Raw genomic sequence first — 11,860 nt, forward strand, 5'->3', positions numbered from 1 at the left:
TATTGACTTTGATAGAATTAGTCTGGATTCATCATAACAAATGAGGGAAGGGAGAATGTTTATATGCAACAGCTTCTTATGAAAATTGCTGCAAAGTTTGTGATGTTTAATCAAGATCTTCTGTGAATGAAGAAATTCCAAGCCATTTCTATCTAAAGCCTTTAAAAGACATATTGCTTATTTGCTTGTAATCCAATAATTCAGCAGGAAACCAGCAGACAATGAGAAAACATTCTTCAGGAGGAAAAAATGTTTTACAGCACTTAGTGAATAGATTTGGGGAATATATCTTACTGATGACTCCTTCCGTGCTCCTGCTCTGAAGAAGAATGCTTGTCATGGCTCTCAGAGGCAGTTGCTCTAGAGCTGGGTATATTGCAGCACTTGAAAGAACACCTTCTTCCTCCATATCTAAGGTATTTTTATGCTCTCTTTCCCCGTGGAACTGGTCTTAGGTATCATTCGAGACGCTTCAAGTGCTGCAAACACAGCTCAGGCCTTTCTCTGACCTTCCAGGGAGGGCTCCTCCAGCATATGGCAATAATTTGAGTCCTCCAGATGTTCTCAGGTCCTGAGGAACCCGCAGGCAGCTCTCACCTGGTACCAGCTGATGGCTGTTGCTGGGGGAACGGCTCCTGAAGTACAGAGAGCAGATAACAATCTCCACAGCTGGTCTGCACATCCAGGACGAAGAAAGCAAGGTACAAACAAAGCAGATGAGATGAGGGGAAGCTGAAGCCAATAATTCTGCTCTGATCTTGATGGTGGTATGTTGCAATTTGAATTCAAACACTGACTATCTTTTCCCATCTCTGCATTTCTTGGTCACTAGGGGAAAATTTGCACAGTTTATGCATGAAAATGCAAAGTACACTAGAATTTGCAAAGGATGTGAGATTACTAAATGAACTCTGGATGTGCTTATTTAATTAATCTCATGAACATGAACTAAAAGACAATATTTAGAAAACAGTAATTAGGGTTGTTGGTATATGGGTAAATGATATAATTAATTCCAGATTAAGCTTTTCCAGTGAAAATTTCAGTGTGTGTGACTGGACCCTCTGTTTCCCGAAGTAGCTTTACATAGGAGAAGACTGGATGAGGGAGAAACTATCTTCATGGTTACTAAGTCTGTGCCGATTTTACTTTCTGCTGACCCAGGGTGCACAAGACCCCATTTAAACCCTTTCTTAGCTTTAAGAGAAGTGAGCTTGTATCTCTTACAAAAGTGACCTAACACCAGCATTACTGTTGTTCCGTTGAGAAATTCCCTGGACTGTCACCATTTCTGTTCCTGAGGCTGCTCGGCAAACCTGAGAATTCTGCAATTGTTGTAAACCTTCAAAAACAAGCAGGACAAGTGTAGGACAAGCAGAGTAGAATTAGATGGTGGCCCATTACCGGAGCACAGTGGTTCTAATGACTAAAGAAGTAACAGCTTTCAGTAAACTAGAGAATTTCTTCATATTAAAAAAGCCAGTCTTTAAGTTCTTACTCTAAGCAACCAAGATGGAGGTTGTAATGTTCCCTGTTTGTATATCCAGTCTTTGTTAAGAGTTAAAGGTTGGTTGGTTTAACCTGAAAAAAAGCTGATTGTTTCACAAGTTTTGGCTCCACAATTAATTTTTTTTTACTTTGAGAATTGTCCCTTCTAAGAAAAAGAATTTCAATTCTTTTGTGCTTGGATTTACTTTGCTAATTAACTGAACAAAAAGTTCTAAAACCACCAGGATATATAGCCAAAATTTCCTCTCTAGTAACTATTTTTGTCCCTTTTGCTGGCAACGGAGACCAATGTATTTTTCCTTTTCTTCTTTCAGTCTTGTCCTTACTTGCCCTTTTTTCCCCCTGACATTTTGTTCTGGTTCCTCACTTCAGCTCTGTTATTTGAGGGTTATTCACCCTCTATTTTCCCTGCTCAGTAAGAGTCTTCATGCTTCTTGAGCTGCCAACATCAAAGAGGCTGTAGCAGTTCAGCAGAGCCTCGGGAGAGCAGAACAAAGACATTAGGACTACAAGGACGCCGCATGCAACAATCTTTGGCCAGCCTCACTGCATCAAGCATGGGAACAGGGATGAAAAGAAGGACAGTTGCTTCCCAGGGACTAACAAGGTCTGAGTCTGCACCTGAGTAAGTACACAACTATTCTAATAACAGAAAGTTTTGGATTTACACAATTGCCTTATTTTTGTTTTCTTTCTGGTTCACCCCCTTATGGATTATTTTCCAACAACTGCCTTGAGAGCTTTTCTCATGTTCTACTTCTACAGTCAGTGGAAAACAAGGTAATAAACAGATCTATTGGTTTTATTTCATTTTGTTTACTTAATGATATGACTCCAAATGATCCGGTCTTATTGGTTGGGCTTTAATGGATTCATGTCTCTGCAGAAAAGTTACTGATTTCATTTTCCGTCCTTACTGTAGAAAAGCAGAGACTACTTCCATAGGAAACAAAGCAGAAACAGTGTCCCAAATGATGGTATGTAGCAGAAGAATGTCTTGAGGACAATGCCCTCTACTCTGCACCAGGCATAAGAAGACCCTTTTCTGAGTGGGTCTTTAAGTTTTGCCATCAAGATTATGGAAGATCTGCAGAAATATAGGTCCATCACTATGAGAAGCTTCAAACAGAAGATAGCAGGGACTTCACAACTCCCCATATCTCTCTCTTTCCATGTTACAGTAGTTGTGGGTAGTCTGGAGTGGGGAGGGAAAAGCTGAAGTTTCACTTCATATGTATAATGTCAAGAGATCCATAAGATCCAAAGGATTTTCTGTTCTCTCCCCAACCTCTCTGGTTGGCTGATCAGGTTCTAGTTCTCCAAGGTATATCTCTGGGCGTGTGTGCCAAGACCTCTAAGGGAACAGTAAAAGTAAAGTGCCCTGTCCCGACTTCTCCTTATTAGAGGCCACGTGAAGGATTTATGCATAGAAGCTCTCTACAAGAGAGGGAGTAGAAGGTGGGAATCACAGTCAGCTAAAGCAAAGGAGATCTGTGTTTGGAATAATTCCTCAGTTGACCATCTTCCAGCATGAAGCTTGGGTATAACCTGGGGTGGATTATACCATGTGTGGAATAAACAGCATTGAAAACAGTTGTTTCTGCAGGGAAAATGAGTTTAAATATTTCTTCTTTTAAAAATTAATACAAAAGAAAGCATTTTCAAAGATACAGTGAGCTCTACAAAATTAAGGAACCTTCATGCAATTACAGTATTCCTTCAGTGCATGCTGTTCTTTTGCAACTTCCTTTCTCCTATTTGACCCAGAAAGCCTAAGAGATATATAAATCAGTGGGTGTTTCCTATGGTGTTCTAGATGCAAACACAATGAAGAACTGTGACAATGAAAGAGGCTGTAGGGTTTAATAAAAGTTAAGAGATTCATAGAAGTTGACAGGAATACAAGTAACCTAGATACAATCTGGCCTGCATACAAATTCAGCCTCTCAGAAGATATCTACATTTGTTTGGATAATAATCACTAAAAAATAACAGTTAAAAGCTGTACTCCTCACTCTTCCTTAAGAAAATGTCATGAAATCTGATCAGAGAGCATAAAATGAAGTATATACAGAAATCATGATAAAAACAGCAAAAAAAACCCCAGGACAAATTCAAATTTACAATTATTTTGTAATAATATTTTATTGAGTGTTCAGATAGAAATGTGTTCAGTTCTGGGCATCCCAGTACAAGAAATATACAGAGATATTGGAGAGAATCTGACAAAGGGCTGCAAAGACAATTAAGGGACTGGAACATCTCTCCTGTGAGGAAAGGCTGAGACAGCTGGGACTGTTCAACTGGGAGAAGAGGTGGCTCAGGGGTATCTCATCAGTGTGTGAAAATACCTGCCAAAGAGATGAAAGGAGGACAGAGCCAGTCTTTTCTCAGTGGTGCCCAGCGACAAGACCAGAGGTGATGAACGCAAATTGAAACTCGGGAGATTCCCTCTAAACATCAGGAAATGCTTTTTCACTCTGAGGGTCACTAAGGACTGTCACAGATTACCCAGAGAAACGGTGGAACTCTGTCCTTGGAGATATTTGAAAGTAGCATGAACCTTGTCCTGGAAAACTGCCTGTAGGTGCCCCTGCTTGATCAGGGAGATTGGACTAGATGTCCTCCAGAGGCCCCACCCAACCTGAACCCTTCTGTGATTCTGTGAAGGGAGTTACAGCCCTGCAGCTCATTGGAGCTGAACTGTAGACAGTGATGGTTCAGTGAATGAGTACAATGCTATGAAAAAATATAAGGCTCATTTCCCAGTGAAATCAACCACATCTTTTCAGCTTCTTCTTCAGTGGAACTAGGATTGTTTAGTAAAGAAGATCAATCAGCTATTAGGCAATGACTCCCTGCTCTGCCACATAGACAGCACTTCAACCACTTTTTGTGCTCTCAAGGGTATAATTTGCATAAGCATTGTTTTCACTGCATTAACTTACTGTTGCAATCTATAGATGATAAAAGTCTGTGAGAGGAGGTGGCAACCCTGGAGATAAGGGAAAATGGTGGTATTTCCTTTACAAGTATTGATTACTTCAGAAGAGGAAGGCTGTAAAAGAAAGACAGAGAGCCATACACACTAAGTGGCCTGAGGGAACTCATGCTCCACTCTTTCCTGCACCTCTGCTGGGAAAGCACCATCCAAAGAATTCATAAACTATCCTGAGTTTTTGTCCTCTTATTTTTGGAGACTCATTTATTGTGCAAAAGTCCACTTCAAAGGTTTCCTCAGTTTCCATGTGCAGTATTCCTACAGCAGTAAAAAGATAATTATTCCAAACTCAGGATGGGACAGGGGCCGGGCTAAAGGGGCCCAGATGAAGGTTGGAAATGAACTTTACAGGAAAAAGAAGGATTCAAACTTCTGTTCACTCTGATTCTCTAGCCCCACTATGTTGGTGCCAGGATCTCTGCCTGCCAGTACCTGCTTCATGGTTTTCATAAGGCATGCCAGAATATTCGGGAAAATTACATTTGTTGAGTAGTGTATAATCACAGCAAGAAGGAAGAATAAGTTAAAATTTTAAACACAGAATTCCCAAGATCTTTAGAAGTCAGATTTTTCTTTTCATCCAGCTGTCTGCTGGATTTTGTCTTTATTTGAATTGGAAGCAACAGAAGTGTGATTCCCTACACTGTGGGGCTGCAGTTGCAGGATGCTGTGGAATGAAACCCTATGGCCAAGAACAGACTGTGCTGTGTGAAGGACTGAGGGTGTTGGCAGTTCCCATAAATGAAAAAATCATGACTGGGTTCTAGTCAGGTGGCGCATGGCTTAGGTAATACTTTCAAAGTATGCTTTGAACAGAAACCTACTTTCAGCTGGAGTGAACTGAAGATCTATATGGAGAAAAACAAATCATTAGTCTTGTACCAAGATAAATGGCAAAAAGAAAAAATGTCAAACTCTTGACATTTCGGGGAATTTTTTGCCCTTAAGTTACTGTCTAAGGGTGCTCCTCCTGCACCTCCAAGAGCACCAACTAGCACATTAGAAAATGCATATTTTATTTCACATGAGCTCTTTTTCTACTTGATCACAAGGGGAGGTTTAAGAAGCATAATGCCACACAAGAGAAAAGGACATCTTATGATTAGCATCTGGAAACTGAACATAGGTGAGAAACAGTATATACAGAAGGGTATTGAGGGGTATACATAGTACTTGATGGTGTACAGTCTAAAGATTCAATTTAGCCCCTTATGTTTTTAATATAAGCTGTTTTGAAATATGTGAATTAAAATGACATAAATAATCCTAAATTTAAAAAAAAAAGCTCTAATTTAATAATGGAGTGATAACAGACTGTGTTGTCAATTTGATTAAATAAAGTGTTTCTTTTCTGCATTTTCTCTAGTTTCCACCCGACATGCCACCACATTTGTCACAGAAGCACTGATAGCAGAAGTTGGTCTCATTTGATGTATTGGCTTGTATTCCAGGAGACTTCAAATTAGTTCCTGATTCATTTCTAGTTTTCCATAATCAGTGCATGCCTGAGTTCTCCAAAGGATACATAGAAGTGATAGCACCAATAACACTGCCTTTGTCTGACCTGTCTTTACAGTACAGTGTTTGGCACTGTGCTCTGTCTCACACAGAGTCCAGTCTTGCTAATAAAAATAACAGCCAACAACTTTATCGTGTTAATAAACCCTTGGTGTTAATAAAGAAAATCTCTAAGATGCCATTGTAACTGAAGATAAATTATGATCATTATAAAAAAGTGGAACACAATTCCCACCTCCCTCCCCCTTCCCCAATAGACTGCATCTTGGATTCACCAAAGCTGTCTTTCAGTGGATCACAATATAGGGCCCATTCAGTCTGGAATGAGTGTTTGCTGCAAATCCTCTAAATCTCCAGTGTGACATTTGCCCTGCAGCCATAGACTATGGATATCAGAGACAGCCCTGTACTGGCATTTGCGAAAATAATAGACTATCCATCAGACAGTAATTTTCCTCACTCCAGGGTCCCAAGCTGAGAAAAGGTTAGTCCTACAGGCCTAAGGAAAACTGCTGGGCACAATAGAGTTCACACTGCCACACGATTGTTATAATTTCTTGAGTTGATAAACACTGTTGTTGTTGATAACCATCTCAGTTTCTGAGGAAATATTATTAAGTGAGCTCAAAGCTTGGCACTGAAGAAATTATTTATTTTTGCAGGGGTACTGTGTAGCTTTATCTGTTTTGCTGTTGCAAGTGCTAAATTAAACATAATAAAGGCAGAATCTTGAAGCCTCAGGCGTCTATGACAAAATGCAAATTTCCCGCTGCTTAGCTACAGCCCCACTAAACTGTTTGTTGGGAGCTCTTCACTCTGTAGAGAATACAGAACATTTGATCCTCTTTCCCTTGATGTCAATAGGGCTTTGACTCCATCAACAGCAGAGGCAGGCCCATAAAAACCTTGTTTGATCAAGTTGTTACTAAAAAATTTTAGCACAGTGTGATGAGATTTCTCTGCCTCTGGAATAGCCATAGATGTTCAGGAGCCCTCCTCAAACCCAAGGTAGTTGTTATGAACAGAACTGCGAGGCTGGTCAATGACATGCATAATAAACAGCTTTAACTCCAGAAGTAGCATACTAAATTGCTCTTACACCCCAAGTGCATCATCATCACTGCTACTGGCCTCTGCTCCATTCAGCTGTTTTTTCTCTGTCCTCAGGAGACAACAGAGGGTAAAAGGAGTGAGTTCAGCAGTGAAGTCACAGCTTCACAGTCTTAGAAAGAGAAAGATGAGAGCAATTTTCTTCTTTCCTGTCAAAACTGCCACTTGTACATGGTCAAGTGGCACTGCAGGATCTGGAGACTGTGAGGGGTTTTTTTCCCCAAAGGCTATTCATAATGTTTAAATTGTTCATCTGGCTTATAGATCTTCATGAATCCTGGGCATCTTTTCTAATTACTCATGTACTGAAATGTTTGGAATGGCTGCATTTTGTTTCACTTTGGGTTAAAAAATTGCACTTGGGCAATATTCCAATCAAAGCCTTTAGAAACAAAAACCATAATGTTTTGAGTTTCAAAAAAATTAGCTATCACTATTTGCTAAGTCAACATCAGCTCACAAAAAGTTTAGCTCCAGTGGGGCAGGTTCTTTGCTTGTTTGGAATGACTGTGATTTGGACATTAGTTCTGGGCATTTCTGTTTCCTGAAGGTTTCAACTCGATAAATTTGATTTGGTCTGTTTGGTAAAGCTGGTGAAATTAAAAATATGCATTTTTGGTTGGAAGGCTTTTTCTTTTTTTTTACTCCAGTTTCTTGCTTGTTGTATGACACTTATTATGTGATTTAAAACTCATCAGTATCATACAGCAATAAGTGTCTTCAGCAAATCTATGTCTTCTGTGTTTCATGGTTTCAGTGGCTGAGCTGTGGCAGATGTTTATGCAAAGCAATACCAAGAATATAAAGCAGACAAAGAAGTTATTTGTGCCGTAGAATGTGTCATTTTTATTTTACTGTAAGGCACTAGAGGAGATACAGACACCAAACCAGAAAGCACTTGGTAAGCAAAGGTGATGAAAGATTTTGTTGTCCATTCTTATTTAGCTCCAATGGTTTACACCTTGCCAAGTGTATTGAAGAACATTTTCTATTCCATTGTACATTGGATTTCCAGTTCATATTGGATATCTGTGGTCCTATAAGCTTTCAAATAATAACACAGTAGTCTGTTTTTTTCTTTTTATTTGTTATATGCCTTTTGATTTGGTAATACTTTGATGAAAACAGATTTTGGATGAACATTTGTTTGGATTAGTCTTGCCATAGAAAGCAACAAAGCACATACCTGCTTTTGGCTTCACTTCTGCAAATTACTCTCTAAAAATATGCATCATTGTACTTGGAAAATATGTTTGAAGGAGTTATTAAGAATTTGTTATCCAAATTTAGCAGCTACTTTTCAGGTATGTGCATCCAGGATAAGTACTATTTCTATACTACAAGAAACAGCAGAGAATGCAACCACTGTGAAAAGCAAGAAACTTTACCCACATGTGACCATTTACCATATATGCTGTTAGAGCAGGGGCTGTGTCTTCAGAGCTGTTTGGCTGGGAGCAAGCACAGCAAGGGTTCAATTTTATTGTCATCCTGTTAGAACATGGGAACACAATACTGACAAAAAAAAAAAAAGGTGCCTTTAACTTCCAACAGCTTATCAGAGTAGATTGGAGTAACAAATTTTATCCTTCTGCTCCCTGTGAACAGGATGGATATTCCCAATCAATTGTAGCTGTGTGACTGCATTAAAAGCAATCAGATTTCACAGGTATCACAGATAAAATCAGTGCCTGAGTACTTCAGTATTTGTGATGTTAATGTTCTTTATCCCTGATGTTTTTGCAGCTTTGAGAGAACTCTTCTATTTCTATGAAGGGATGGATTCTTCTCGCCATGAAGAACTCTTGTAAATTCATCACTGGCATCCAGGAGAAGTTGTTCTGGTTTTGGCTGGGATAGAGTTAGTCATCTTCATAGTGGCTAGTTTGGGGCTATGTTTTGGATTTATGCTGAAAGCTGGGTTGATAATATAGAGGTGTTTTTGTTATTGTTGAGCAGTGCTTACACAGAGCCAAGGCCTTTTCTACTTTTCATACTGCCACACTGGCAAGGAAGTTGGGGATGCATGGGGGATTGGGAGGAGACACAGCCAGGACAGGTGACCCCAACTGACCAAAGAGATATTCCATGCCATATGACATTATGCTCAGTATATAAAATGAGGGGAAGAAGGAGAAAGGAGGGAACATTTGGAATGATGGTGTTTGTCTTCCCAAGTAACCGTTATGTGTGATGGGATCCTGCTCTCCTGGAGATGGCTGAACACCTGCTTGCCCATGGGAAGCAATGAATTCCTTGATTTGCTTTGCTTGTGTGTGTGGCTTTTGCTTTCCCTGTTAAACTGTCTTTACCTCACCCCATGAGTTTCATAGCTTTCACCCTTCTGATTCTCCCCCCCCAGTCCTGCTGGTGGGGGAGTGAGCAAGCAGATGCATGGTGCTTGGTGGCTGCCTGGGGTTAAACCACAACAGAAGTAAAAACAAATATGGAACAGAAGTTCAAGCCCTTTCTGAAGCTGGAAGGGACTTGTATCCCTCCTGGTCCTTGGAAACCTAGTGGGACTCAGCAGCTCTGCAAATTGTTTTGCAAACCTCCTCTCCTGAACATTGCTGTGGGACATGTTCAACACTGCTGAGGCTGCTCTGGCACGCGATGATCAGTGTCCTACACTAATGACTCTTTGTCCTTGGTCTTATTTGGAATCTCCACTGAGACTACCAGTAAGACTGACAGTGCTTTTTATTATGTAGATCATCTGACCCCTGAAGCTTGAATTGCCATGACTTAAACCAACCCATTTTAAGTGGGCTGCGGAGCCAGCATGCACTGTGAGAAGCCTTTTAAGAGCCACTGCCCATGAGCCAGATGCAGAGCAGACAATGTGTTCATGGAGCAGATTTGGGAAGTTCAGAATTATACCTCCTCATACACGTTTGTTCCCCAAGTGTCTCTCAGCAGGTCAAGCAGGCCAGCCCTGGCTGCCTTTTGTTTGCTGCCATTGGAGCAAATTTTCTCTGTGGATGTTCAGATGAAGTGCTGGAGTGGTGATTTCAGCTGTTCAGAGCAGATTTGTTTTGCAATGGCCTTATCAGAAAACTTGGTCCTCAGAAATTTCATTTTGGCAAAAATGGTACATTGCCTTTTTAAATTTTAGCCCTTGTTAATGCTGTTCCCTTTTTGCAGAAGAGAAAGGGGATCATAACTTACACAGCTGAGCTGGCCTTTTCCTGTGACCTCCATTGGCCGACCACTGTGGGTTCACATCAAGGTTTTCCACTGCAAGTCCTGTCAAAAAAATTTCAGCTTATTCAATCATATATTCGAGAGGCCCCTAACTTTGTTTTAAAACCAAATGTTTCTAGTCTGTCCTTCTAAAGAGAAATTTAAAGCTCCACACTGCTTGAATGATTAAATTTATGAAACTGGAAAGGAAGCAAAAAAGACAAGTAAAGCATTTCCCTCAAAGTTATAGATGTTTGGAACTGGCAATATTTTCAGCTTTTTAATATTCCTTGAGGTGTTAAAAAATAACTAAATATCTGAAGATCTGAAACTAGGAATATTTGCACGACTGTGCCTTCAGCTTCAGTCTGGAGCTTCATTTACACTTCTAATTGCTGCTGAGTCTCCCACCACATTCCCCTCACGCACAATGGTCTTTACTGCGTCATGAGGGTTCACAGGAATGCCACTAGTATCCTACTGCTAAGGGTATGGAAACATGGGAACTGCTTAAAAAAAAAAAATCAGTTGGACTTCTATGCTTTCCTGTCAATATCTAAAAACTCATGGCCAGGTATAGATTGAAGAGTAATAGTAGTGTGGGTATTGGATCATAAAATCTGCTTTCTTTTTTTGTTTCCCCTATGTAGTCTAACAACCCTGGAGCACTTGAAGCAATTCTTGCTTCTTCATGCTTCTGATTTTTAAAGAGGCATTCAGTGGTATCTTTCATAAGAGAAGTCAGAAGGAGAAGGACGGGCATGCAAGTGATACCAGCAGAGGAGCCAGCAATAATCAGGGGAATTGATCTTCCAAAGAGATTCTCTCCTGTCTATCACCACTCTCTGTGAGGAACAATGCAGCACTAGCCACAAATGACCCTCTAGATTGTTTCTGCTTCTAGATCAATAAATAAAGTCTCTGCAGTTCCCCTGGAAGGTGTTCTGCTGTCATTGTGGACTGACTCTAACACATTCAAGTCAAAGTGAGATTAATATCTAACAGCAGCCACTTAATCATGAGCAACAACAGTCACCCTGGCTACTTTTGGATCACATTTTTAAGTCAGAGCAGATAGAGCTGCTGAGCTCTTCACTCAGAATGCAAATTTATGGTAATTTATTAACATGGAGTCAGATCTAGAAAAATAAAAGTTATCTGAAATTTTTCTTTTGTAATGTAGAAGATCTTTCCTTTATGAAAGATTCTCCATTGCCTAAGGTAGGGAAAGGCAATTGTACAAGGCCCTGAACACAGAATTAAATGCAGTAAAATCTGAAATTAAAAGAAATCCTTGGTGTCCTGAGTTTTAGCTTAAAACCCTTCACACAGTTGATGATGTCTATTGACATTGGTTGCTTATTCCCTCAAAGAACTTCCTGTGCAACAGAACTCTGGGAAAAAAAATAAAGAAAGAAAAAAGAAAGAGAGAGAGAGAGGAAACAAATATGTAATCATACAAATCTACAGGCAGCCAGGATTCTATGTGATTGCACATATGGAAGCAACAGTTTGGGAATCTCCTGCTTCTTGACTTCT

Source organism: Pipra filicauda, unplaced genomic scaffold (genome assembly GCF_003945595.2).
Source record: "Pipra filicauda isolate LSUMZ 115617 unplaced genomic scaffold, ASM394559v2 scaffold81_size6448238_pilon, whole genome shotgun sequence".
Classification (NCBI taxonomy): Eukaryota; Metazoa; Chordata; class Aves; order Passeriformes; family Pipridae; genus Pipra; species Pipra filicauda.